The sequence below is a fragment of the Zootermopsis nevadensis genome, unplaced genomic scaffold (genome assembly GCF_977971745.1).
Source record: "Zootermopsis nevadensis isolate Lab colony 2312 unplaced genomic scaffold, Znev_1.0 Znev_ptg000006l, whole genome shotgun sequence".
NCBI classification, from domain to species: domain Eukaryota; kingdom Metazoa; phylum Arthropoda; class Insecta; order Blattodea; family Termopsidae; genus Zootermopsis; species Zootermopsis nevadensis.
The window spans coordinates 1,655,763-1,682,636 of NW_028259138.1; the positions used below are offsets into that span (position 1 = coordinate 1,655,763).

Consider the following 26,874-nt stretch of genomic DNA (forward strand, 5'->3'; position numbering starts at 1 on the left):
TATCTACTGAAAGTCAAGTTGAGACAGTTTATGTTTTAATCGTTGACCTACTTTCCTTTCTCACTGAAAAAGTAGGCTTTTGAGAACACCATATTGTGTGTGCGCCCCAACTTTCTTGTAGCAATAAGCCGCTGTCAAACTTTTAAAACTCTAGAACAAGTATCAGATCACAAGTACAAGTAGAAATACAGCACAGATAACAGATCAGCTATAAAAAAACCCAGAAATAAGACTGGAAAGGTGTGGAGTAGTCAACACTTTTTCGAAATGAGTTATTTCCTGTTTAGCACACCTCACCGGCCTTACAGATTCGACTTGGTGAAAGCTTGCTATAGTTCACTTTAGAATATTTTTATTTGCCTGGTTTTACAAACCAAAATATTAAAACATACAGAACTATAATTTCACAGGTCGTTAGACCACTTCCGATTCCACCTTTCGAACTATATGACCGATTTTCACAAAATGTTGCCATTAGAGGACACCTAAATCTCGCATTTTTCGGCGTCTTTGAATCGGTAATAACACGGCAGACAAACTAGTGACAAAGATTTCCGTCTTCTGGGTTGTTGCGCTGTGTAGTCTGGTCGAAATTAACCAACGTTTCAAAGGTCATACTACCTCCGTCATCAGGGCGATGAATGGTAAACATCTACTATACTACACAGCGTGCAACGACCCTGAAGACAGAAATCTTCATACTAAGAATCGCCCAGATGACGGAGGCAGTATGACCTCTGAAACGTTGGTTAACATCGACCAGACTACACAGCGCAACAATCCAGAAGACAGAAATCTTCATACTAAGAATCGCCCAGATGACGGAGGCAGTATGACCTCTGAAACGTTGGTAAACATCGACCACACTACACGGTGCAACAACCCAGAAAACAGAAATCTTCATACTTAGAATCGCCCAGATGACGGAGGCAGTATGACCTCTGAAACGTTAGTAAACATCGACCAGACTACACAGCGCAACAACCCAGAAGACAGAAATCTTCATACTCTGATGACGGAGGCAGTATGACCTCTGAAACGTTGGTTAACATCGACCAGACTACACAGCGCAACAACCCAGAAGACGGAAATCTTTATACTCACCGCTGTGAGAACCTCAAGTCTTACAAACTAGTGACACTTCATATAGGGTCCCGAAGTTATGCATAGTTATTATTGTGCAATATAAAAACAACAATGCGACTATGCGCATTGTCTATTAAACGATAACTAATGGACTACTGGAGCTACAAATATAAAACTGAGTAAAAGATAGATTATAAACATCCCTACAAATTATGTGTGTAGTTGTTTCACAAACACAGCAATAGCAGGAGACTATGAGATTTCAACATAGACAGCATCTACACTGAAGTAATATGCCAGGAAGCTAACTTGGAAGTAAATTGAACTAATTACAATCTGTGTAATAGGAAAGAGAACTTATGACTTCCGTCCGTAACTCCCCATTTCATATGTAAGTTCTAACGGAGAAACAGATTCAGGTTTAGAGAACAGATTACTGGGGAAAATACGTGGAACTGGAAGGGAGAAGACATGGAGGATGGAAGAAATTACATAATGAGGACCTTTATAATTTTACTCTTCATCAAATGAAATTAGTGGTACAAACAACACACATGGTGCTAAGAAATGGGTACAGACTTTCAGACCGAAGATCTAAAGGGAAGAACCACTTGAGAGACAGTCGTAGGTGAGTAGTACCGAAGAAAGACGCAAGGAAGATTTGGTCTGTAGAAAGTCTCTCTCTCTCTCCCTCTCTCGCTCTCTCTTCTTATCTAGCAAGGTTTCCGGAAGCCAATACGTCGTGAAGAAACAGGCAAAGATTCTCTTCTATCCTCTCCTCAAAAACCGGCTACATGGATCGGTTAATCAGGGAAGCCATCGAGATCGAACTTCATCCTGATAACTTCAACAGGGAAGATGGACTTCACCTGAGCCGGTCCTGGAAGCCTCTTATCCACACACTCCGAGGACTCCGAGAACGAGCAAGAGTGCGCCGCCAGAACCAACCAGACCACTGACCCGGCCCTTTTCAGGGCCCTTATCCATACAACCAAACTCACCTTTCTCTCTCTACTTTCTCTCCCACTCTCGCCCACGTGCTACCATTGGTCCACTCCCATACCTTCTCCCATTGGCTCGGGGCAGGCTGCACCTTTCACTTCCCTGCCTATAAATCCAACTCCTCACACCCTATTGGCATATTCATCGCCCTGATGACGGATGCAGTATGACCTCTGAAACGTTGGTTAACATCGACCAGACTACACAGAGCAATAACCCAGAAGACAGAAATCTTCATACTCATCGCCCTGATGACGGAGGCAGTATGACCTCTGAAACGTTGGTAAACATCGACCAGACTACACAGCGCAATAACCCAGAAGACAGAAATCTTCATACTCACCGCCCTGATGACGGAGGCAGTATGACCTCTGAAACGTTGGTTAACATCGACCAGACTACACATCGCAATAACCCAGAAGACGGATATCTTCATACTCACCGCTGTGAGAACCTCAAGTCTTACAAAGATTGTGGAGTTTTTTAGCTGAATTGTGGTCCAGGGGTGTGAGAAAAAACAGTCGTTAATGCTAATAGATTCTTCTTCCTTTGTTTATTTATTTCCTTTTTCATCATGTACTTTATCTACAATTCTTTCTTCCTACACTCCTTTCACCCCTCTTCTTTTCCTGTCATCCTCTCTATTTTTTATATAATTATCTTTATTTGCTTTTCTTTCTCATTCCCCTTTATTTACGTTCTTTATTTAATTCTGTTTCCGTTAACACCTTTTTCTAGTTTTTCATTATTTTATCTTTATCAAAACGAGACTGTGGGCTGCAATAGTAGTAGTAGTTCTGCCCGCCCGACACCTAACACTCGAGTGATCATAGATTTGTAGCCGTGCATTATGCTGCTCCTTAAGACGTAATTTCCTGAAAAGCACTGTCAGCATACAAACGACCCCTTGAATTTTTACACCAGGCCTGTAAAAGCATAATGAAATAAGCCAAGAAGCAAACACAGCCATCACAGAAATATTATGAACAGCTGGTACAATTACCAAGCCACACTAATTGTTTTGGAGAGCAGACGATAGAAACTTATAAATGAAACCCAAAAATCACTACATTTATTCTCCTCTTAATTTCACAATGAACTTATGTATCTCTATTATTTAATTTTCCTGTTGTCTGACAGTAAAAGAATCTTGAAATTAACTTTTTATTAGATTACTCGATTCGTTACGTATTAACATCAGTACAGAACAGTTGAAACTTGTAGGACAGGAACACAATAGGCACTAGGTCATAGCGCCAGGAAATGAACCTGCAAAAATAGTTTTAACAGAGACAATAGAAATCTGCTTCATATATTATGGCCTTGTAGTAACGAACGCGTTTGCCACGTCGATTTACTGACTTCGATAAGGCCAAAAGAACAGTCTTTTGTCTGGGATAATATTACAAGCCGATTATTTAATGTTAGGCGTCAGAAGGACAGTCGTAGAGGTGTTAAGCGTTACTAAGTACACTTTACCACAGGTCAAGCTTGTTTGGGCCATGCTACTTATACGAGGTGCGATCGGAAAGTTTCAAGACTGTGTCAATAGCGGGCGAACCGGATGTAGTACGAGCTTCTGACTTTAGGGGGTGCGGCCTACATTCATAGTGAATCAGTGTGCCAGCCGGCATCATCGAATTAGCATTTGTTTCTTAGTTACGGGAGTTTTGGTAGTGCATTACACCGACCCTCCTGCGATTTCGGAATTTTGCCAAAGACTCGCCAAAACGGCTACGGAAACCTATGAAATGCTAAAGCAAGCATTTGGGGAGTCCGCAATGGGTCGTGCACAAACTTTTGTGTGGCATTCACGTTTTAAAAATGGCCGAACCTCTGTCGATGATGACGAGCGTTCTGGGCGACCATCTTCGAGCACAACGCCCGAAAATGTTAGAAGATTCGGCAGGCCATTCACGAAGATCGACGTCGTACCATCAACGACTTGTGCGACATTGTTGGGATAGGCCATGGGACCTGTCAGCTGATTCTAAAGGAAGAACTCCACATGCGACGCATCCTGTATGAGGACCAGAATCGACTTCTCGTTTGTCAGGAGCTCAAAGATCTTGCAAGAGCCGACCCCAACTTCCTTTCTAAGCTCCGTGTGACTTCTTCCTCTTCCCAAAGATGAAAATTCAGCTAAAGGGAAGGAGATTTGAGACGATAGAAGAGATTCAGGCAGAATCGCAGATGGTGCTTGACAGGCTGACAAAGAAAGATTTCCAGGGATGCTTCCAGGCTTGGCAGCGGCGCTGGGGTCGTTGTGTTCACTCCCAGGGGAACTACTTCGAGGGTGATGGATGAATTTAATACCTGAGATAAGTGTACGGGTTTTTATAGGCGCAGTCTAGAAACTTTCCGATCGCACCTCGTAGATACGTCTAATTATCTTCATTTTAATTAGTTAAAGATTTAACTAGCACAACCAAAATTATCATGTCCTGGGGTATAATGCTTTTACTGACGCACAAAACCGCTGTGATGAACATTTCGAGGTCATGTTTGGGGTCACCCGCTAACACGTAAAGTACCGAGGTAGAAGCTCCCATGAATCGTCGGTCAATACTACCAGACTAAAAAGTGAAACATCCCAGAAAACAAATATCTCCACGCTCGTCGTGGTGACAGCTTCAAATGTAATCCGTCAACCCACATTTGATGGTAACATTTCCTCCACACGAGATGTAATGCTTATCCCGTGACGAATAAGTCGCCAGAATTTATTTAGTGGTAATGGAGTTTATCACATAAATGTGACGAGAGGCGTCATATATCCTGCCCCTTACACTCTTCACTACAACAGAGAAGAGAATCATATTTCTTCGAAGGGTCAAAAACCCCGAACACTTGGCGAAAGCACCAGATTGGTAATTTACTATATTCACAAGAAACATAACAGAAGGACTTAACTGCTCTTACATCTGCATTCACCGGAAGTTCTCAACGAAATCCAATACACGAAGAAATTTAAATAATTAAAGGGAATCACATTATAAAATTTGACAAAATAATCACACTAGTTAGACGTATCTTACTTTCCTACGTAATCTCCCTGCTTCACAATGACTTGGATCAGAGGTCGTCGTTTTATTACTGAATTCGGTAAGTGCAGCGACCGTGTTGTCTTGTCACAGTATTGTCACTACCGACAAGACAAAGAAACTAGGTGCAAGTGAGAGAAGATTTGTGTAGTTTACACCCCCCAGAAAGTTCTGACATGGCCACTTTCGAGGTAACCTAAAATTACCCTTCATTTATTTTACATTCCCTCGTACTTTCAAACGGGGTGGCGGGATAAAATTAAACGTCGAGGGGCATACAGGTCTACAAAGTTCATTACTGTCTTCAGGAGAGTCCGCCACCTGTCTCTATCGTGAGCCACATAAATCCACTCCATCCCATGCCACCCCACTTTCTGATGTTCTATTTTAACACTGTGCGCCCACCCATGCCCATGCCTTCCAACCAAAACTGCGTTGAGCACTTATCATGTCTCTAATGCGTGTTGCAAATCTCCTTCATCTCACCCTCCTTGATTTTGTCATCTTAATAACACTAGATGGAGCGTATGAATCATGGGATATTGTGATATCTATAGCGCGATATTCTTTGTGACAATAAATTTATTTGTGATAAATAAGTATTACATCAATCAGGTTTGAAAAATGACAGAATCTTAGTTGGAAAATGTGGTTATTTGTCCAAGTACGATTATTTAAAAGAAGATAATTATAAATTAATGTTGTCCTTGTTTTAAGTAACTAGAAACTAGACAGCAGATTTCACTCTGAGCGTGATAAAAATAAAGCATGTGTATATATATATATATATATATATATATATATATATATATATACGTATATGACGAAAAGCAAAAGGAAAGTCTTCATAAAATATTGTTTCAAGGTTAAACTTTCAGCAAATCTGTAAGAGCATGTAACAGTATGGAGTTGGCAAATACATGAACTGCAGTAAGTCAACCACGATTTACTATAAACAAATTATGCATGGACCAATAAAAAGGGGTGTCGGAGAAAACTTCAGAGTTTGAACACTAATTCAGATTTGGAACCGAAAGTTTCAGTTTCCTGTACGAATTTATACTTGCTTAATACTTCATAACAATACAGCTACGAACTTGACGACCGGAGTTCAATTTCATGTAAGAAAGCTGGAATTTCTTTCCTTACTGCCATACCCAAACGACTGTGAGACAAATCCAGCTTTTCTGTCCGGTGGTTGTCAGGGGATTCTTTGGGGATAACCACTCACCTCACCTAACCCCAACCTAGTGCTGAGGTTTATCAGTGTGAAATAGCAACATGACTGTTAATACTGTGAAGCCAAAGATCGTCTAAATAATATAAAATAATTCAGTTCGTTTATGAATTCAGTCAATAATGCAAAGACAATACAACACTTTACGATTACAAAGAACATGTAAAAATCATGCATACAAACAAAATTGTTTACACATTATACAACACTTTGTGCCAAACATTAATTCATTAGTCTGTCTATTAAAATCATACAATTCATGAAACGATGGTTTGTTATAAAGCAGTGCAAAAGGTCGCACTTTAAAAAACTATACTTCTTGTAATACCACACTGAATGTCTAATTGCACATGAGTTGGTGTATTATCTAAATCGAGTTACTCAGCTTAATGTCCAGTGGCCCAAGTTTTACTTGAGGTTTCTGTTGTTTGTCTACTGTGAGCCGTGATTACGTCGTCTGTGCCTGGATTGTGAACTTTAACGTTGCGTGGGTATTACTATAAATTAATGTTTTTGCCACTGATAACCTCTTGAGGTCGAAACGCGTTTGGCATAAAGTGTTATTTAATATGTAAACAGTTTTGTTTGTATGCATGATTTTATATATCAATACACTGCACGGTATGTAAAGCTTTAAGGTTACAAAGATCATCTGATAAATGCAGTTTAAAGAAATAATCGCTGCTTACAGTGAGTCTCATACCAAATCCAAAATAAACGAAATGAAAAGTTATTTATTGTTGAAGCAGGTGGTACCCCACCTATAGTTACCACAGGGCATTAAAAGATTAAAGTGCATTTATAAATGAATGTGGCAAGAACAGTTCGTGATCTGCATCCAATTAATATTATGTTATTTCTTTGGATGTTATGAGGAAAATTACGAAAATCCTCAGTAGAACACAAATCTAAAAGTTTGTGACGATGGTGAGTTATTTAAATAAAGAGTTTCTTGGATGTTATGTTTTATTATTTTATTATACGATGGTTAACATCCAAGAAACCTTTTACTCAGTAGAACAGTTTATGCTCTGCACCAAATTTCAGCTTTTAAATGTATAACAATGACTTTCCTTATTTACAGGCCTAAAGGTTACTTTGTATTGTTAATCTGGCGAAATATAGAAGACCACAGTGAGCTGGGAATACAGCTAGGGTGGGGGAGATAGGGAATCCATAACGTACAGAAATTTTGATGAAGAAGTCCTTTGGTAATACAACAATAAGATGGATCTAACGATGTATGTTATGAGGATGAGAGACGGAAGGACGTGGAGCCGGTTATATAATTATATAATACATTAATATATTTCCGATGTCGTATTTTATGAAACCCTCGTTTCCTTACTACGTCAATCAAATCACAATGTAACATTATTCTTCTGAAACATTTTAACTGTATCCCTTGAAGAATGTGCCTAACGACTGTCTCTAATTGAAGAATACTGAACACGTGTGTGCAATTTGAGGTCAAGGAAATGGTTACAGATTCGACCTTGGCGCTGTGAATTACCACCTTACAATTGACTGCACTGTTCACATAGACAGTCGTTAAAGTTACAGGAAGCATAAACGAGTGCTTGTTTTCAGTTAAAAGAAAAAATGGAAGACACTTCCCGTAGTCAGTAACTCAAGCCAAAGTACTTTGGCTTCTCGTAAGTTTTCGATATTTATGCCTGTGTAACAACATAAGCATAAACCATATTTCTCAACCTGTCCCACGTTGCGGCACACTAAAATGTAGCTCAAAATCTCACAGAACACCAAATCTGTATAATGAACAAAGTAGTAATTACGCATAAATTATGTTCATATTATTCTTCATTAATTCATTTGTCTTGAATACGAAAATGGTATCACATACAAATGGCAGAACAGGCCGATGAGATGAAGAAAACACTAGCGAACACAAATTGTTCTTCTTTACCGCTACAGCCACAAGTTGTGAACTGTTTTTATTGTTCAGACAGTTATTTAAAAATTAAAATGTTGTGGCACACACTTCCCGTGGGAATCCGGTACGTAGTGACTCTTTTCAGTTACGGGGATTATATTCCTGACTTAAACAGCGGTTGGAGAGAGCAAGGATCTTTATAAATTCTGGATCACGAAGACTCTTCCTAGAAACGAATACTAATAACCTGACATGTGCAATTTAAGGATAATGAAGTGTACTGTAATTTAAAATACGACAAAGCAGTGACGAGGCAGAAAGTCTCGCCTAACATAAACCGTGGGTCTAATATAAGCACAAAACAAATTTTACAGGATCTAAAATTGGCTGCCAAATAGGTCGTACACTTAACCAAACAATAACATGAATGAAAATAGTTCTAAGTAAAGTATTTTACGCTTCAAAAGCAAAACCAGTGTAAAATATATCAATATAATCCGCTTAATCGGTAGGTACTATATGATAGCCCATTCAAGGCATAACTCACAATTACGTTCGAATTCACCTGTTGCACATATGAATAAGCATGTTATTCATGGGTTGCTTTTTCCCCCTAGGACTCGTCAGTGAATGCGCAATGCACGTCCCTTGGAGTTAGTGCATTTTGTATGCGTGTGAGTATAAATATCCGTGCGTGGGAATGAACACGCACGAGTTCAAGGAAATATCTGTGCGTCCGAATTGACGTAAAACTTAATGCCAGTCATCGCGCCAGTGGACATGAGTACGGTACCTGGACCTAAAAGACAGGAACTTGTTTCAGGGTGAAGAACTATTATTTAACGCGAAACTACAGGAAATGTATTAGTCATCTGTTCTACTATTATTACGTTTATTAAATCAAGGACTATTACGTCGATTTACGCCTTCGTAGGCATAAGGGAAGCAGAAGTGAGTTACATTTTGAAGGAGAATTATCATGGGAAAGTCACTTCAAAATATCTGTACATGCACCGGGGGGGGGGGGGGGGGGGGGGGGGCATGTCTAATATTACATAAATTCATTCATGATATCTTGTATAAAGTGTATTTTGTGAATAAATATTTCCTTGGATATTTTCCATTGTCTAGTAAAATAATAAAATAGAAAACGACGTTTCGGAGATGGGGCTCTATCTCCATCTTCAGGTACCTACGCTGTTGGGCCCAATAGATAGAGATAATCACTATCTCATGTCCGGAGGGGTAGCTGCCCCAGAAAAACATGATAAGGAAGTCCACCGGTCATAGTACGAATTTAAAAATAATCACCGAACGTTGCATTGTGATAGAGAAATCTTTTCGTGTATTAAGTGACATCGGCTTATTTAAGTTTTTATGTATGAAGTAACTCAAATTACGTAATAAGGAACATTGATGTACGTCTGCTTCTCCTGATACGAATAGGGTGATTGAAACAAGATGAAATGTGGCGAATTCCAGCACATACAGTAGGGATAAGAAATGCAAAAGAAAGATGTCAAGGAAAATGCATAACTTGGGAAACAAAGATAAAGAGAGAGTTTTAATAAAATTAATAAGGTGCTAGGGTGTAAAATGGAATCAACTGGCTCGTGATAGGGTCTTGCGGTGGGTTCTTGTGAACACGAAAATAAAACTTCGAATTCCACAAGAGACGGGTAACTTTTTAGTCAGCTGAGCAACTATTACGTTCTGAAGAAGACCCTAAAGCAGAGGTTCCCAAACTTTTATACCTTGTGCCCCCCTTAAAACATTTCATAAATTTCCAGAACAAGTGCAAGCAAACACATTTGACATAAAATTTAGCTATGAGTATACAGCACTGACAACTAAACTGCCTCAACCAAGCAAATGATGTTAAAAATGTTTCTCCATATTTCGTTAAAAAAAGTTTTTCATACAAACAACACGCTCCCCCAGAAAACCACTCTCCCCCCCCCCCCCCCAGGGAGCGCGCCCCACACTTTGGGAACCTCTGCCCTAAAGTATTAAATTAATCAGTGCAGAAGAATGTTTTAATTCAAAGGAACCCATTATTGAGTGTTTCTTACCTTGAGTCGTAAAAAATGAAACTTCACCAGACAAATAAAGCAAATGCATGCTGTGATCACTACTGGTCAAAGCTTGATGAGGTCGGTCATTACAGCACGTGGGGAGGAAAATGTCAATGAAATTATTACTGTGCAGCCAGTAATATGTCACCCTCCCCTCCCACTGTCAGAATAGCCAATAGCCGAGATGCAGGAACAGAGGCGTGGTGACAGGAAATCTGATAGACATGGACCGTTCCCCTGTTCAATTACAGACTGCACTGAAACTCGCGGTTTAATCGCATTCCTTCGAGTTCGGGACGTTCTCGGTTCGAATCTCTGTCTCCAGACTGACTGTACTCAATATGGTCTTTTGTTGTTTACTCAGCAAGGCTTACACTTCAGACCTGCCAGTGTCAATACTCTGACAAATGTGACTGCAAAGTGCAGGATTTGTTTCGATATTTTATAAATATTCCCTACTCCTAAGATACTGTATTCATAAAATCTTTAATTAATCCTTGTGCTGAGTCACTTAGATCCAAATCCTATTTCACATCATGTTTCTCTCATATTCATTACCTTCATAAACATGCTACATGCCTAGAACATCCTTTCACCTTACAAATTGAAGCACGCATAAAACGTAACATAACAGAATTAGACTTCTCCAAAATCCTAACAGCATCTTCTTTCTTCTTCCATTTAAGTAGGCTAGTGCCCGAATTTATAACTTGTGTTGGGCAAGGCCGTGGTCTAGGCAACACGGAGTTCTCCTCCGGGGCTTCCCCGGTTTCTCCGTGGCATCCCAACAATTACTCCATTCACACACAGAAGAAGGCAATGGCAAACCACTTCTGGATCATCTGCCAAGAACGTATATGAACAGGTCCCAGTCCGAGAAAAGGATGGAAGGATCCTGTTCATATGGACCTGTCGTCAGACAGAATACTAAATAATACAAAATAGTCTCATAATACATTATTATCTAACCCCCACAACAATACGTGGAGAATTCAAATTCTCCCCTCGCCCCATCGAAATTTTAACGGCTGGAAAAAACAAAATGTTGCTCTAAGAGAATTTCGTAGTGTGGCAAAGATTTTTAGTCAAACAACCAACATTTTTATACTGACAACATAGTTCATCTGTGAATCTACGGAAAAGTCAACCCTAGTTGTTATAAGGTTTTTGCGCATTACACGAATTTGCGCCTAGCAATGCCAGTTAGTCCATCCGAATGCACCATCTTTGAGACTCCTCCACAAATATCGATAAATTTATTATATCGCAAGCCTACTATAAATTCGTCAGTGAATTATTGGTTGATTAATATCGATCTAAAATGGGACATAACACTTACTTTGCATTCAGTCAAAAAATGTATCCATTTTCTCAAAACAGCTAAAGTAACAATGTCCTCGAGAATGTGACATTCGCTCAGGTAGTCAAGAATTTTCCCGCACTTTGAAATCTGAAGGTTCATTAGTGTTTACAACAGCCAGCCGCTAGACACTTATCTGGACCAGATCAATCCAGAGGTCACGTAATTTTCTCTGTCCTTTTGTTACAATCTCTTTCTTATTCCAAGTATTCTCCCCAGCACCCTCTTCGGAGACTTGCTCCAATTATTTATTCCCTCAAGGTGAAAGTGTTAGTTTCAATCACACAATTAACAGGTTAAAATGTCTCACAGACTGTATTCGTAGTATTCACGCAAAGATAAAAGAGTCTAAACTTAAAACAATGGCAACAGATACCAGAGTTGAGTCTGTTCTGCGCTACGAGCCAGTCAACAGCCTTGAAAATTGGGACAGAGATGGTCCTCGAAACGTCGGCGATTAATCAACATCTAACACGGCTGAACACGGGTTCGAATCCAACTCAAGCCATGGGTGTTTGTCCGCGTTTTCCTGTGTTGTGCTGTCCTGTGTACAGGTAGAGGCCTTGCGACGGGCCGATCCCTCATCCAAGGAGTCCTACCGAATCTCTATAGATCAAGCCAACGAAAAGTTGGGACCCGCAGTGCTCAGGCACTTGAAGAACGGGTCGTTCCCAGTATCCCAGTGTTTAATTTCACCATCAATAAAATATAATTTTTAAGAAAATTGGTAGGCCCAAGTAACAAAAATTTATACATGATGTAAAGATGTAAAACTTGTTTGCGGAACATTATCCGATGTAGTTAATATTTAACGAATGAAAAGAAACCATTTCTTACTCTTGCGCAGTAGTAGCTTTGTAGAGCTTAACAAAAGATTTTAAACTGCAATAAATTAACTAACAACCAATTATACATGAACAGTCACTAGGAACATTTCTGAACAATGCGTATTACAGGACACTGATTGACATATTCTGTGAGCCGAATACAGACTTGCCACAAACTGAATGTATGGATTTCTACTGCATGACCAATGTAATTGACCGCATTACAAAGCCACTTCCTTTCTCCCTATTTAATTGTGAAATCCTCACTATCACGAGAATTTAAGTTAAAAATGGTTTAAAATTCCAGTTACGAAAATGTGTGATTATTGTACCCTCACGTCTAAAGATGGAAGCAATAAGTTCCTTCGAAACGTCCACATAGCATCACAACCCAGAAGACCATCATTGACATCTTCACCACCGCAACAACCTCGAATCCATTTTACAATCTCTTCTCTGCAACTGAGAGCTAAGACACTCGGATAAACACAACTTAAATCACTGTTCTTACAGCAGTTTATAAAATGTGATAAATACCCAGACACACAATCCCAAATTAGTATTAGGCTAGAAGATGGATGTCTTCTGGGTTGTTGCACCGTGTAGTCACTGATGATAGAGACAGTAAGCACCTCTGAAACGTCTACTAGACTACACGACGCACCAACCCAGAAGACGGACATCTTCATACTCGCAGCACGGAGAAGCTGAAATCTCTCTTATAATGTTTATTTTCGCCACGTTTTTACATCAACTATTGATAATACGTTTATTAAAACCTGATACCTGTTACATGGACTGAATGCTTACAATTAGTTTATTATCTAACAGAGAACTGTAATTCCATAATTGATTAAATCGGTAGATATCTTAACTATTATCAAAACTGTGGCAAGATGAAAACGGATTATTAGAAGGTTATTCTCTTTTATGAATAATTACTGGGGATACAACATGTAAAAAATGTCAAATTCATAAACACGTTTTAGATTGCTACTGGAACAAAAGCTGAAAAAGACTACAAAGTTAAGAAGTAGGAAGAAAACTGCACACTAAATACTTAATGACATAAAAATTACTAGTTATCGTAGAGAGAACGTAGACACTGAATGCAAAAAAGTGATCCTTGCAACCAAGCATGCAAAGGCTCTATGCTTCAGCATCGAAATTACTCTTGTAGCTCGCCGCCAGACTACTACAACTGGAGGAATATAAAAGAAATTGTTTGCTGTAGCTATACTGCAACAGCGGCATAATAATACAATTATTATTATTCCATACATTCACCATTTTACAGTGTATTTACTTCTATGTACCTGAGACAAACTTTGCCTCCCTGAGGTACACAGTGCAGCAGCTATTTCTGAAATACATTTTGTTTTTTAATGCTTGTTACATGCATTAAACATATTTCGAGTGAGGCATTATATATTTCACATGAGCGTCTTTTGAATGATGTATGGTGTTCCTAGATTAGCGGTTTTCTGAAGTTCTCTGATGTGTTCGCCCGGGATGTTGGCCAAATATGTTATGAGCGACTTGAAGACAATTCCAGTAGGACCTATAATCATCGGAATTAATTTTGCTTTTACTTTTTACATTCGCTGTAGTTCAATGAGAATGTCCTTGTATTTCAAGATCTTACATTTCTGTCGGTTGGTATTGCTATATAAATTAAGAGACAAGTTCCATTTTTGTTTCGAATTATAGTATATGGTTTGGTATTTGGAATAGTTTATCTTATTAATATTATCGTCGCTAAAATACCTAAGCAATGTGGTACATGTGTTGGGGAGTTCTAAAGATGCTGCATTTACGACCTGACGTCTAGACTAGGATTCGCCACTGCCATGTTCCAAGCGGAGAAAAGCTATAGGGCTTTGGGAAGATTTAATAGTAGACCGAAAGACCAATTCATTTTCTGAATCTCGGACTGCCTTCAAGCACCCATTTTTAAGAGATTTCAACATTTTAATTTATGATCTAACAAAAGAATTAACATGAAATTAATTTAAAAATCATGTTCATGAATCATTATTTAAATTCCGTACAGGATGTCATTTGTTTCCCTACATAATTTCCACAAAATTTGTTTACATAAGGAAAAAAAATTGCTAACGCAGTGACTATGAAAATGTATGACAAGTTTCTCATACGTCATAGCAATTCTGCCTGACAACTTATCCAAATACTTATCACACTGTGGTTCCCCACCAAGCTGATATTTTAGCTTGCTGACGTAACAGGTTCCATATTGTTACAGTGGCCATTATAAAGTCAGTGGCGGAAAAAAGTGAAAGCAGTGTTGCGATGACCATAACGTTGAAAAGCGGAATGGAGATAAACCTCCTCGTATTATTAACCTCAGAGTATATGAATGTAAGTCGTCAGATTCACGCAACAGCCGCTTCATCTATGGCAAAAGAGACCCTTGTGCTCATTTAATAGGAGTTGGTCCGTACAATCTCTCTTGTCCCTGTCGGAAATCGAACCCCGGGGCCACAAGAATGTCACATTACTGAAAAGAGTATCCTAGCTCATTACGAACTCGATGGTTAGAAACCTTATACTGTAAAATCATCGCCCTGATGATGTAGGCAGTAACTTCATCCGAAACGTCGGCCAATATCCGGCCCTGTGCTCACACCTGAAACAACTGATATAATGTTCTAGACTTGTATCTGGAGGTAACCGGTTCAAATGTCATTATTTTTCAGTGTATGGAGGTGAATATCGGGATAGTACCTGGAAATAGGCCACGACTTCACCCTTTCAAACCATTATTTACATATCATTCGAGACAGCATAACCTCGGTAGCTAAATCAGAGTCTTTAATACAAAAGAATTAACTAAATTTTTTCAGAGTGGACATTCTTCTTTCTTAAGACCACTTTGTGTTAGTGATGTCCACAACTGTTCAATGTTTTTCCTATTACAGTAAAGTTTAATGTTTGTTACTGCATTAAATACGCCCTAACATTGTTTTCCCTCCTAAGTGACACTACTGCAGGGCATCCAGCAGCGAAACCAATTCGAAAGCGGCCACTCACGAAAATAAGACACGGTAGCAACAACTGAGCTTCTAAAAACAGAGTGTTACTACGGGAAGGGCTCAAGATTATCTATTGGCGGCCTTTGGTGTTAATGGTGCTGGACCTCCTGGTTCTACTTAATCCTAACAAGAATAGGAGTAGTGCTCTTAAATTAAGTAGAGGAATATAACCTGCAAGTGCTAATAAAAATACTGTTTACAAAAATGTCTGAACTCATGACGAATTAAGTGTGTAACTAAGGATATTAGGTCTAGGTTATATAACGAGGAATTTCGTGATGTACACAGATCACGCAATAGTGTTACCATACTGAAATGTAGGATAATACAATAGGCCGGATATATAGCTCGGATGATATTGCATGGAATGCATAAGGAAGTTAATCTGGAAACATTCTGTAGCCACCTGAACGACCGAGAAATTTATAGGTAGATAGAACTGAATTTGATGCGTGTCCAGTGGCTTTCTGTTAGCTTTGCTGGGGTTTTCATGATTCATGCCAGCCTTCGACATGATGCTCTAATTACAAGGCTCTACATAATTGTCAGTCAAAACAGCACTGACCCTGCACTCCTGAACCAGATAATTCCCGAATCCAAGTCAGTCACGTTGTTGATTGAAGTACCTTGCCAACTGAGAATTTTGAGCACGAGGTGAGAATTACATCACGATAAGAAAAGTAGAGACAAACTTCCTACGAATGAAAGAAACTGTTATCAGATCTAAGTATGTCTGAAAGCAATAGGTCAATGTGACAAGTCTGTCTGATCTGGAAGCGTGCCATTGGGCGGAGTCCGTCAAACAAATGCATACCAATGACAGTGTATATATAACAATTTAACTAACAAATTTAGGCAGCTCAGTGAGTACAAACTAAAGTCGATTTGACTTCACTGGTAATTCCTGAGAATCAGCATATCGAAATTCATCGATACCAAAATTCAAGAAGTTCTGACATGAAATTATGTCACTATTTAGTGTCACCAATCACCACGTGGCTCTCATACCGAAACAAATTTTTATTAACAGACCTGAACAGAAAAAACAACTTTCTTCATTGTAATTCCTCCGTGTTACGCCGTGTATAATGATCTCAACTAATAAATGATTGACTGAATGTTGATCAAATACTGTAACAGGGCACTGGAGTCCATCTCTTATCACTTATTACTGCTACGATCAATTAATCTATCAATTTCTCCTCGTTTACCCTCTTTATTTAACGCTCAGTAACTCTTATTTCGTCCATGGAGTACACCAACAGCTTCAGTTTTGTTCCTAGAATATAGAGTGGGTTTCTCCATCATCAGCTATTATTTCTAACGAAGATTCAGTGTACTCTCTTGACGGTAACAAGAATATCTTAGCGATTATTATTCAGACGAGATTCGCCCGTAACAGACTTAATTACAATAGTTTAAACCAACATTTCTCAACCTATGGTACGCAAGTCAATGTTGAGTGGAACGCGAACTAAGTAAGAAAATCAAAAGATAATATTAACATAAATAAGTTTTTCCTGAACGCATTTGTTTAGTGGTAAATTTATTGTGTTAAGTTATAATTAGTGGTACGCCAGCGAAAAAGGATGAGAAACCCTGGTTTAAACAATTTATATATATTTCCAACATCTTACACCATCAGACCCTCCTTACCTTCCATCTGATAACGTGAACACAGCCTCAATTTCAAATTATTTTAACCAGTACCACGTACGAGTTGGACAGACTGAAAACATAATTCACTTCACGTTTCTCCTTACCGTTCCATCACATTTGCTCAATAAATCCAGTAATTATAAAAGTTTAAGGAACATACCAAAGCAGTGTCATGTCAAGAGACGTTGGACAATCAACATCCTATTTCTTTATTCATGCCCATTTCCTGTCGAAGACATAAAAGGGTCGTGACATGGTATTAGTTCTCCCCTAATACAGGGGTTCTGCAAAGAGTGGGCGTTATCAATTCACATGCTCACTACTTTAAATTCAAACCTCCCACTTCACATATTGTTCGTCAATCGGAAGCAACACTCTTTTGTCCGATAGTTCTGAGTACAAATCATACTAGTTGCTAACTCTAGACGAATGCAGATTCTAAAGAGTGGACGACTGTACGAGGTTTTCATGCATTCCTTGCACAAATGGACAGAAAACTAATAAATACTAAGGAGGAAATCGTGTCTGTCTGCATATTTCATCTCTGAAATGACTAAACAGATTCCCACATGCCGATAAAATGTGGTATTGGGACTTCACACTGAATTCCATCCCTTGAAATTAAATTTTGTCACTATCGGTTCAATATAACCTGTACTTTAAACAAAGTTCAGTTCGAACTTTTAAAACAATTCATCGTGCACAAACATTTACAACTCAATAAAATCTTCTCGGGCAATCAACCGCGTTAACTGGTTACCGTAGTAAACCGACATTTCGGGAACTAACTCTGTCCCCATCATCAGAGTTCTGAAGTGACACACAGATTTTATTTCGCAGCGAAAGTCTCAAATCCTATATTTAGAATTCAATACAAATCTAATTAATATCTACAAATTTCGTTTTAAAGTGTTTGAATCGGGTTTTTTTTATTTTCAGTGATAATAACATACACACGGAAACAAATACGGCCTGCCTATTGAGTGTTCATTGCATGCGTTGTCTTGCAAACTAACGCATGAACGTGGCGTTCTTCATAAATTAGCTTAAAATCAGAGGAATAATTCTTGGAGAGGTCGTCAATTATGTCGCTTAATACATGGAAGGCACCCAGATCGACTCTCGGCCCTCATAGCGAATACGCTGAAACAGGACACAAAAACTTTCCTCCTTATAGTTTATAATCCAAGTCTAATCTCATTCGGCGTCTAAGAACTCTGCAAAAATTATAGACGTCGCATTAGTTTCGTGTTTCGTAGGAACAGCTTCGTTTCTTGGACCGGAGACCGATTATTCTGAGAAGGGTTCTTATGATTTTCCTCAGTCTCAAAAAGAAATTTAGGTACATTACTTTAATATAAGCCATAACAGCTCTTTTCCATGGCCCTCCTATGAATAATTCACATTCGAAGCTACGTAACTGTGCGGCTGAAAAAAACGCCGTTGACTATACTCAGAAACAAAGACAGCAATGAACTAACACACTCGGTCTAAATATCTAAAACGAATGTAAGCAGGCCTATTTAGAAACATTATTAGACCATTTGGCGCTAAGAAATCAAAGACCTAACTGAATCTTTTCTGACATCCCCACTAACAAATATTTGTATGAAAATATCTGTCTTCTGAGATGTTTTTGCGCCATGTAGTCTCGCAGACAAAGACTGACCAAAGTCTTCCGAGGGCGATGAATCAACGCATCGCCCTGATTATGGAGTCAGTACGAACCTCCGAAACGTGTCAATTTGTATAAGACCACACGTCTCATCATCCAAAGAAGACAGCCATCTTCACACACGCAGTCGTTAAAATCTGAAAACGCGCAAATATTTTATTGCAATTTTTGCGCGAAGGAGAAAGCTAGAGATACTGCACAAGCAAGCAGCTACTGCCCTGAATATGCAGATGTCGGTGCAGAGATAAGTGGAGCAGACTGGCAGCCTAAGGCTTGGTTCACATCACTACGAGATGTTGGAACTTATTCGAGACGTTTTTAGCACTCGTTACTAAACAGGCATAGGCGCATAATTTGTCACCAACCATAGAGAAAATATATGAAAAAGCGATTATGAATGACGAATTGGAAGGGACGTAAATAAGGTGGCTCGATTTACAGCCGATTGATTCTCAAATAATTTTACAACGATTGCTTAGATTAAAACGTTATATAACACTGAATAAAACAGAAAAATTATAATGAAAACTGAGTGAGAATTTTAAAAAATTTAGTTGTGGTCATCCATGAACACAGCAAAAATCAAACCAGCAATCCCAATATCCGAGCGGTAAAAAACCTTGTGTAGGCCTACTTAAGAATGTGCTTGCACTTCCCTCAAACTGACTGAAAGCTGTCATAAATAAATATCTTTGAATATCTGTGTCTGCACTCAGGAGTGAAAATGTAAAATTTCTGTTCTGCTTCTGATAACTCAACAGGACCACTGTCAGAAACACGAACCCATTTTGATGGGGCTACTGATACCAGCCTGCGACACGGTGATAAATTATTCTTGGATTATTTCGCAACGCTACTTCAATCGCAGAACATATGTAACTTCGAATGATATTGGAAGATGACCATGAATTGTGAGAGGCGTTAGAAGGAGGTAGGCACTATCCTATTCAGAAAGACTGTGCCTGTGGCCAGTTTAAGATATTATCCACTGAATGAATTAAATGACAGATGGAACCAAGACAAATTTACCCAGTGTAACTGTTAGAAACTAATCCAGATTTGTCTCAACAGACTCAGCAAAACTGTAGAGTTCAATGGTATAATTAGACGTCTCTTATACGAAATAAGGGCCAACATAATCATTATTTTTATAAGCTATTGGTGCACATTGCGAAATAAATACGATTCTAAATTATGCGTTTATGCAACTACCATAGTTTTTCTGTGAACTGAAATCACCGCGTGTGCCTGTATCTTATATATTACAAACTACATGATATCTGTTACTGGCGTAGGTACACTAAGGTTGGTGGACGAGTTTAATTTTCGTTAGTGGTATGATATGTTCGCACATTACACAAAGCCCTCAAATACATAGAAAAACATCTGAAAAAGGCTTGATACAGACTAAGAACATGTTTACATGGAAGAAAACATGTTATTGAAATTCGTAGCTCTTATTTGAAATGTTTTTCTATCTGGAAGATAATTTAACTATATACGAATAAAGATCTTTTATTATTCATGAAGTTAATATGTCGTAGTGAAAACGTTATGAATAACAAATTTTAACAGAAATAAATAAACATCAAGTCCAATGACGTTTTTAAAATAGTAAAATACGAGGTGTTACCCAAAAGTTCAGGGAATTTGCCGATAAAAAATTGCTTATCATAACTCCTAGTCCCCTTGGGCATGGATTCAGCGATCCCAGCGCTTTTCCCATGATTCCATGCATCCCTGGAAGTCTTCACGTGTGAGTGTTTTAAGCACCTCCTGCGATTCTGCCTGGATCTCCTCAATTGTGTCAAAACGACGGCCTTTCAATCGAAATTTCATTTTGGGGGACAGGAAAAAGTCGCAGTGGGCGAGGTCAGGCGAATAGGGTGGGTGGGGAATCACTGGAAGCCAAAAACTGCCGAACAACGAGAGATGTGTGGGCGGGCGTTGTCGTTGTGGAGAACCCAGCTGTTGTTCTCCCACTTTTCTGGACGCTCTCCCGTAGCCGTTTCAAAACTTCACAAAACGTCATGGATTGTTCGTCTACGATCTGCAACCATAGCCTCTCGCACTTTCGCGATGTTTTTCGGTGTTGTGCTTGTCGATGGTCGTCCTGAACGCTCATCGTCGTCGACAGACGTTCGTCCATCCTTAAAGCGTTTGTACCACAAAAAAGTTTTACTTTGACTCATAGCATTTTCACCAAATGCTTCTACAAGCACGCGGTGGGTTCCTACAGCAGTTTTTTTAAGCTTAAAGCAAAATTTGATGCAGATTCTTTGGTCTTTAAAATCTGCGATTTAAAAAATCGCCGAACCACAACACAACGTTACAAAAACGCACGAGACTCAAGAACGCGGCCTCTCGCCTTCACGGCTGTTGGCACACTAATTCACAAAGGGTACTGCTCGCCCCATCTAGCGGCGGCAGGCCATTCCACAACCGGTTCACGTGTGGAATTTAAATTCCCCAAACTTTTGGGTAGCACCTCGTATGTACCCGGAAAATATGTCCTCCACTGGAATATTCTATAGCGAAGGGCTTCCGCGGCCCACAGATTGGAAACCACCGCCCTTTACCTAAAAAATTAGTATTATATTTGGACCGCAGAGACTGACTCTAAAAAGTGAATTAATGAAATGACAACAGTACGAACACACAGTAACTAATAAGTAGGCCTGTCACGACATATGCGTTTTTTACAATTTTTCGTTTCGGAAATACTGCTTAACAGTGGGTCTATATTGATTAAATTATGGGCAGAGATTTCAGAGACCTACGACGAAATGACGTTGAAATGCCCCTGTATTCGTCACGATGGTCAGTTTCAACTGTTGCTGATTGCACGCAAATCTGATAATTGCATTAGCATTTGACAGAAAATACCAAACTCTAATGTCTCATTATCCCCGGGAAGGCTTGTCATATTTTCCACACTTTAAAATTTGAAGTCAACAGATAAGCGTCACTCTACAGTATAGAAACTTCTTTCAAATTTCATAGTCACTCAAAGTACAAGAAATCCCTTCTTCGCTGTGTTAACATAACCCGCAATAGGCATTTGTTCTCAGTTGAATCCAGGCTACTTCTGTTTCTCGTAAGATCCATTTTAATATGACTAAGTGTCTCAGTAACCTCTTCCCTTAAAATTTTAAGCAATTCCAATTTTTTTTATTTGTTACGCATGTCGCGCCCCTCCCAAGAAATCCCTCTTGATTTTATAAATATAATATTATGAACAGACAAAGATCCCCAATATCTAATTCTCTAGTAGCTGATGGGCGGTGGTGCTAATGGCAGAAAAGATACAGCTCCTAGTCGTTCTTAACTTCGGCACTAGATGGGGTAAATGGTCAGCGTCACGCCCCGGCCGCGTTTTACTACCCGGGACCCCACTGCATAAAGGTCTCTGTGAACCCTAGTGCCGGTCTGGACGCAGAAGCAACGAGAAAAACCACTTTCCCCTGCTGAGGTACTATACTGACTGTAACCAGGCCAATCCTCGAAAAATCTATTCATTATCGAAAGTGATTCGTAGCATTAGATCGACATTTGCATAACATGTTAGTAATCATGAAACAATCATTTTTCTTTCAAGGTTTACAAGCGACAATGTTTACCGCTGCGCCATCAGGAAACGGTGCTTAGTTACTGGAAAATTTTACATTCATATATTTTATTTTATGTATTTATAAAAAGGAAGCGGGTAGACAAATTACTCTGAACGAAATGGTATAAAGCAGTTATCGAGTTTTATCTGCTCTTAGTTTCATCGTGAATACAGACCTGATTTTCGCGTGTTACATCGAACCCACTAACAATATGGAATTTGTCACACTATTAAGAACTCAACAACAGTCTATCATTCACTCTCCAAATACAGAAAATGTTTTCGGGAATGCTAGTATCAATTTAACTTAATGTCCGCATCCAGTCGTTCCGACAACCAGTTTCCATGACGACAGTTACTATCCACATTCCTCTGTGCCGACCTTCAGTGCCTGATTTCTGAACGAACCATCATTCGACAACATGTTATATTCCAATTCCTGACAACTGTACCTTTTATCTCCCTCTGTTCTCTTCCTCTTTCTACTTTATTCTTCGCTTTTTATCGTTTTTTTATACCTGAAGGTCACCCAACGTACGAGCAGTCAGTAAATAGCGCTGTGCTTCAAGATGGCTTCCGCCAAGTCTCACAGTGTCAGTTCCAAACCGTCCGCAACTAAAACAGAGTTCTAAAATGGTACACCGGAAACAGATAACAGGAGGTATCTGGAGCATATTCTGCTACTTGTTATTACTGACTGAAGCATATTTCACACAGTCTTCAGCAGCAGGCAGTAGCTACTAGCACTTGTTCTCGATATCAGAGTAATGAATTTTATTTATATTATATTTTCATGTAACTGACACAATAACGGAAATAAATATATTTATATATGAAAATTTCAAGGTTTCTCGTCTTTCACCTTGTCATTTGCCGATATAATGTCAATTTATTTTTATGTGTGTGTGTCTGTGGGGGCTAGTCATTACATCGCATTAGACACAAAATTTTCTTGGGCCACTAGCGGCAATGACCGACTAAGAAGACTAACACAGTTAAAGGTACATAGCTCACATGAAAAGTAAAACTTTACTACAGTCTGGAATATATATAACTCAGATTTTACATACTCAGTGGTTCACACTCCTACTTCGTATTCCGAAGGTTCAGGGTTCGAATCTTGGACTGGAGACCGACTATCCTGACTGGGATTTTCGTGGCTTTACTCAGTCCCTAAAAAATTCCTGGATACTACCTTAAATTATGATAAGACCGCTTCCTTCCACATCCTTTGCAATTAAATATTGACTATCAACCTCTCATTGAATTCTGTAAAGTCTGAGCCAGTGAAAAGTGTCGTTAAATAAACTATAAATATTTACTTGATCGTCTTTATTTACACTCTGGCTGCTGAGTGCTGCCGCCATATGACTGAATATTCATATACTGAATGCATTAACTTACAAAGTGCCAAAATAATAAAAATACGTAACTCTAACCCATTTCTTTAAAGAACAAAAGAAGGATACAAGTGCTTGCTAAGTCAGTTAAGTTCCAGGTGCAAATAAATCCACTGTTGCAAAGGTATTGGCATTAGCCTGCATATTTTCCTTGTATTTCTTTAAACATTCTTATAAAACTTGCAGAATTTAAAAGGTTCTACATTTTATGTTAGGCTATTAGTAACGTTTTGACCAATAGTAGCTTGTGAGAATGTTAGATCAGAGCACGTTTTATATTTTACTGGTACAAAAATATTAAGCTCGTTCGGCAACCTTTAGTGTAAACCCTAAAACCAATTTTCATTCAAATTCTTTCAGAGCTTACAGAAATGAAGCATGCAGACGGAGGGATACGACCTCCCTATTAGCCCACGCGGTCCGAAGTCCATTTTACTAACTCTGGAAAATTAAAGAACAGAAGGAAATCGAAAAAGAATGTAGAAAGAGACAATGCGCATCTGAACACGACCTTATAGGACAATCCTAACCAAATAAAATCCTAAACAACGCCTCCCCCAGTCTGGAGTCTGCCACAATTAAGACCATTTGCCTGGAAGACATTAGCTCTGCTACTGCGCAGTAATTCCTTGCTTTATCCTGCCTTTTCAGATAACTGCAGATCACAATCCAAGGACATTACATAATTTCCGTTTGCTCAATTCTGAACTTTACATTCTTTCTTTTCGGGAAACTAAAATTATAGTTTCTACGTTACACCCGTAATTTTATTTTATATTATTTTAATGTTTCTGGGTACAAGAGAGGACAAGGCGAAATGGACGAGTCATGTAGCAGCCAGATATAGATAAAAATACGTTAATTTTAATCGGAAGCCCAGAAGGAGAAAGACCACGTGGGAGACATAGAAGTAAATGGAATGCTAATATTAAACTGCTTTTACAGAAAGATGGTGTAAATGTGGTGACTAGATCAATCTAGACGAAAACAAGAGATCAGTGGCGGGAACTTGAAAATATGATAATGGCCTTCCGAAAGTTCTTGCCTAACTGCGAGCTTATTGGCTTCTCAAGAAATATTCTGCTCGATGGAGTTGATTATAAAATTTCACATATGATAAGTCTCCCCCTTAGCAGAAGTAAACACTGACATTCAGATAGTACAAAGTCCTACTGTAAATCTGCATCATATCACGTTAAAAATCTGTCAGAGAACTCAAACCACACACGTAAAAGTTTATTTAGGTTTTCAAACAAAGTGGCATTTAACCCTTTGTGGCCAAACCTCATAAAAATAATCTTTAAAGATTCAGTTCTTAACCGCAAACAAAACAACACGTTTCCATTCCACAGATAAATTGGTTAATGTTGTCTGATGAAGTAGCTAATCTGTGTTTATTCGTAGATTGCTAAAGGAGGTGGTACATAAAATTACCACTGGGCTTTAAATGGTTAGAATAAACCATACTAAACCAAGTCAAAAATGGTAGTGTAATGTCTACTATGTCCAGCTGGCTCGAAATGAGTCAAGTAGTTTGAGAGCTGTTGCTTGCAGACAGCCAGAAAAACGAGCTTTTCGATAAAATTGTGTACTATTATAAACATCGTATAAACCTCCATTCCCATCCATGTGCCTTTATGACATGGTGCTTAATTAAGCACCGAGAACAACTTTATTTCGCCGCGGGCAAGACTGAATTCTTTGCCGAACCTTGGTCATGAAAGACATCTTTACTGTGGATAAGCCGTTTTTCCAGCAAACCACAGAGGCTATTCTGCAAGACGAGGCTTCTCACTTAGCAGTCCAACAAGAGCATTTCTGTACACACATATTGACAGCAATGTTTGAATAAGTAAAACACACACCAGCTAGACTCCAGGATCATCAACGTCAAAGACGACCTTCAGATTAACACTTTGGTCACTGCGAGCTCTCGAAAGACGGTTACACATCAAAGAAGGTCCGTGTGTTATTTAACAATCCTGTATCACCTATAGTGATTGTTTACTACAGTGTGAAATTAAAGGATGATTAGGAAAAGTGAACTGAAATCGATGGGAAGAGAGCGGACTTAAGCTTTGCTTTTCATTTATACTCTTGTAATATCGGTGCATACTAAAGTTCCCAGAAACATTTAACAGATTAACCATTTGAAACTTAAGCTCGTAAAAATTATGTTAAAGAATTCTGACCCTAAAGTAAATAAAACATAAGGCACCTTCATCACAAACATCAAATAGTTATTAACGCTGTTTGAGGAAATAATCGCAGATTATACAGAGAATAATATGAAACCCATAAATTCACTCCACAGAAAGAAAATATTTACTGGTTGTTAAAACAGGTGATACATAAGGTCACTGGGGGCTTTACAGGATTAACAGAATTTTATGAACGAGTAGAATAAAATGTGAAGATTAAAAGTTGTTCTGAAAAAGCGCAGTCTGTAACAAATACGAAGATTTCTGTCTTCTGGGTTGTTGTGCCGTGTAGTCTAGTAGATGTTTACCAACGTTTCGGAGGTCATACTGCCTCCGTCATCAGGGCGATTCAGTATGGCCTCCGAAACGTTGGTAAACATCTACAATACTACACAGCGCAACAACCCAGAAGACAGAAATCTTCATACTCACCGCTGTGAAAACCTCAAATTATACATAAATACCAAGAAACACGAAAAATATATAGCTGTAATAAAAAAGGACGAAAGAGCATCACATGCCGATGGTATGACAAAACAAGACTCAGTGTCTCAGTCCTATTAGCAAACTTGGTAGATCGTCGTTCCACCACTGCATGCTCATCTATCGCTGCCCAAGCAGCACATTATCGAACCCTTCGTCCTAGGCCAGGGGCTTCATCTCTGACCCAGCACTTGTTTGGTCTCGGTGTAATGATAGTTTAGTTTTCATGAAATGCAGAAGCGCACGTGAATTCAAATTGTTGCGGTGT

At 39.0% G+C, this 26,874-nt stretch overlaps 1 protein-coding gene and 1 long non-coding RNA gene across 9 annotated transcripts in view; one reads left to right on the top strand and one right to left on the bottom strand.

The window, feature by feature from the left end:
* Window positions 1-26,874, bottom strand: part of fus (epithelial splicing regulatory protein fusilli) — a 186,956-nt gene that overhangs the window by 147,072 nt on the left and 13,010 nt on the right. The gene's annotated exons all lie outside the window — the stretch shown is intronic.
* LOC110828100 (uncharacterized) overlaps window positions 1-26,874 on the top strand; it is a 156,879-nt gene that overhangs the window by 68,145 nt on the left and 61,860 nt on the right. Inside the window, exon 4 of one of the 3 annotated variants that reach the window (XR_015533773.1) lies at window positions 23,047-23,381. The exons of 1 other annotated variant lie outside the window; for it this stretch is intronic. This is a non-coding gene — a long non-coding RNA (uncharacterized LOC110828100). Of the gene's footprint in view, window positions 1-8,880; window positions 9,277-23,046; window positions 23,382-26,874 lie in introns of those variants that run through there. One more of the 3 variants, XR_015533771.1, reaches the window with a different exon arrangement.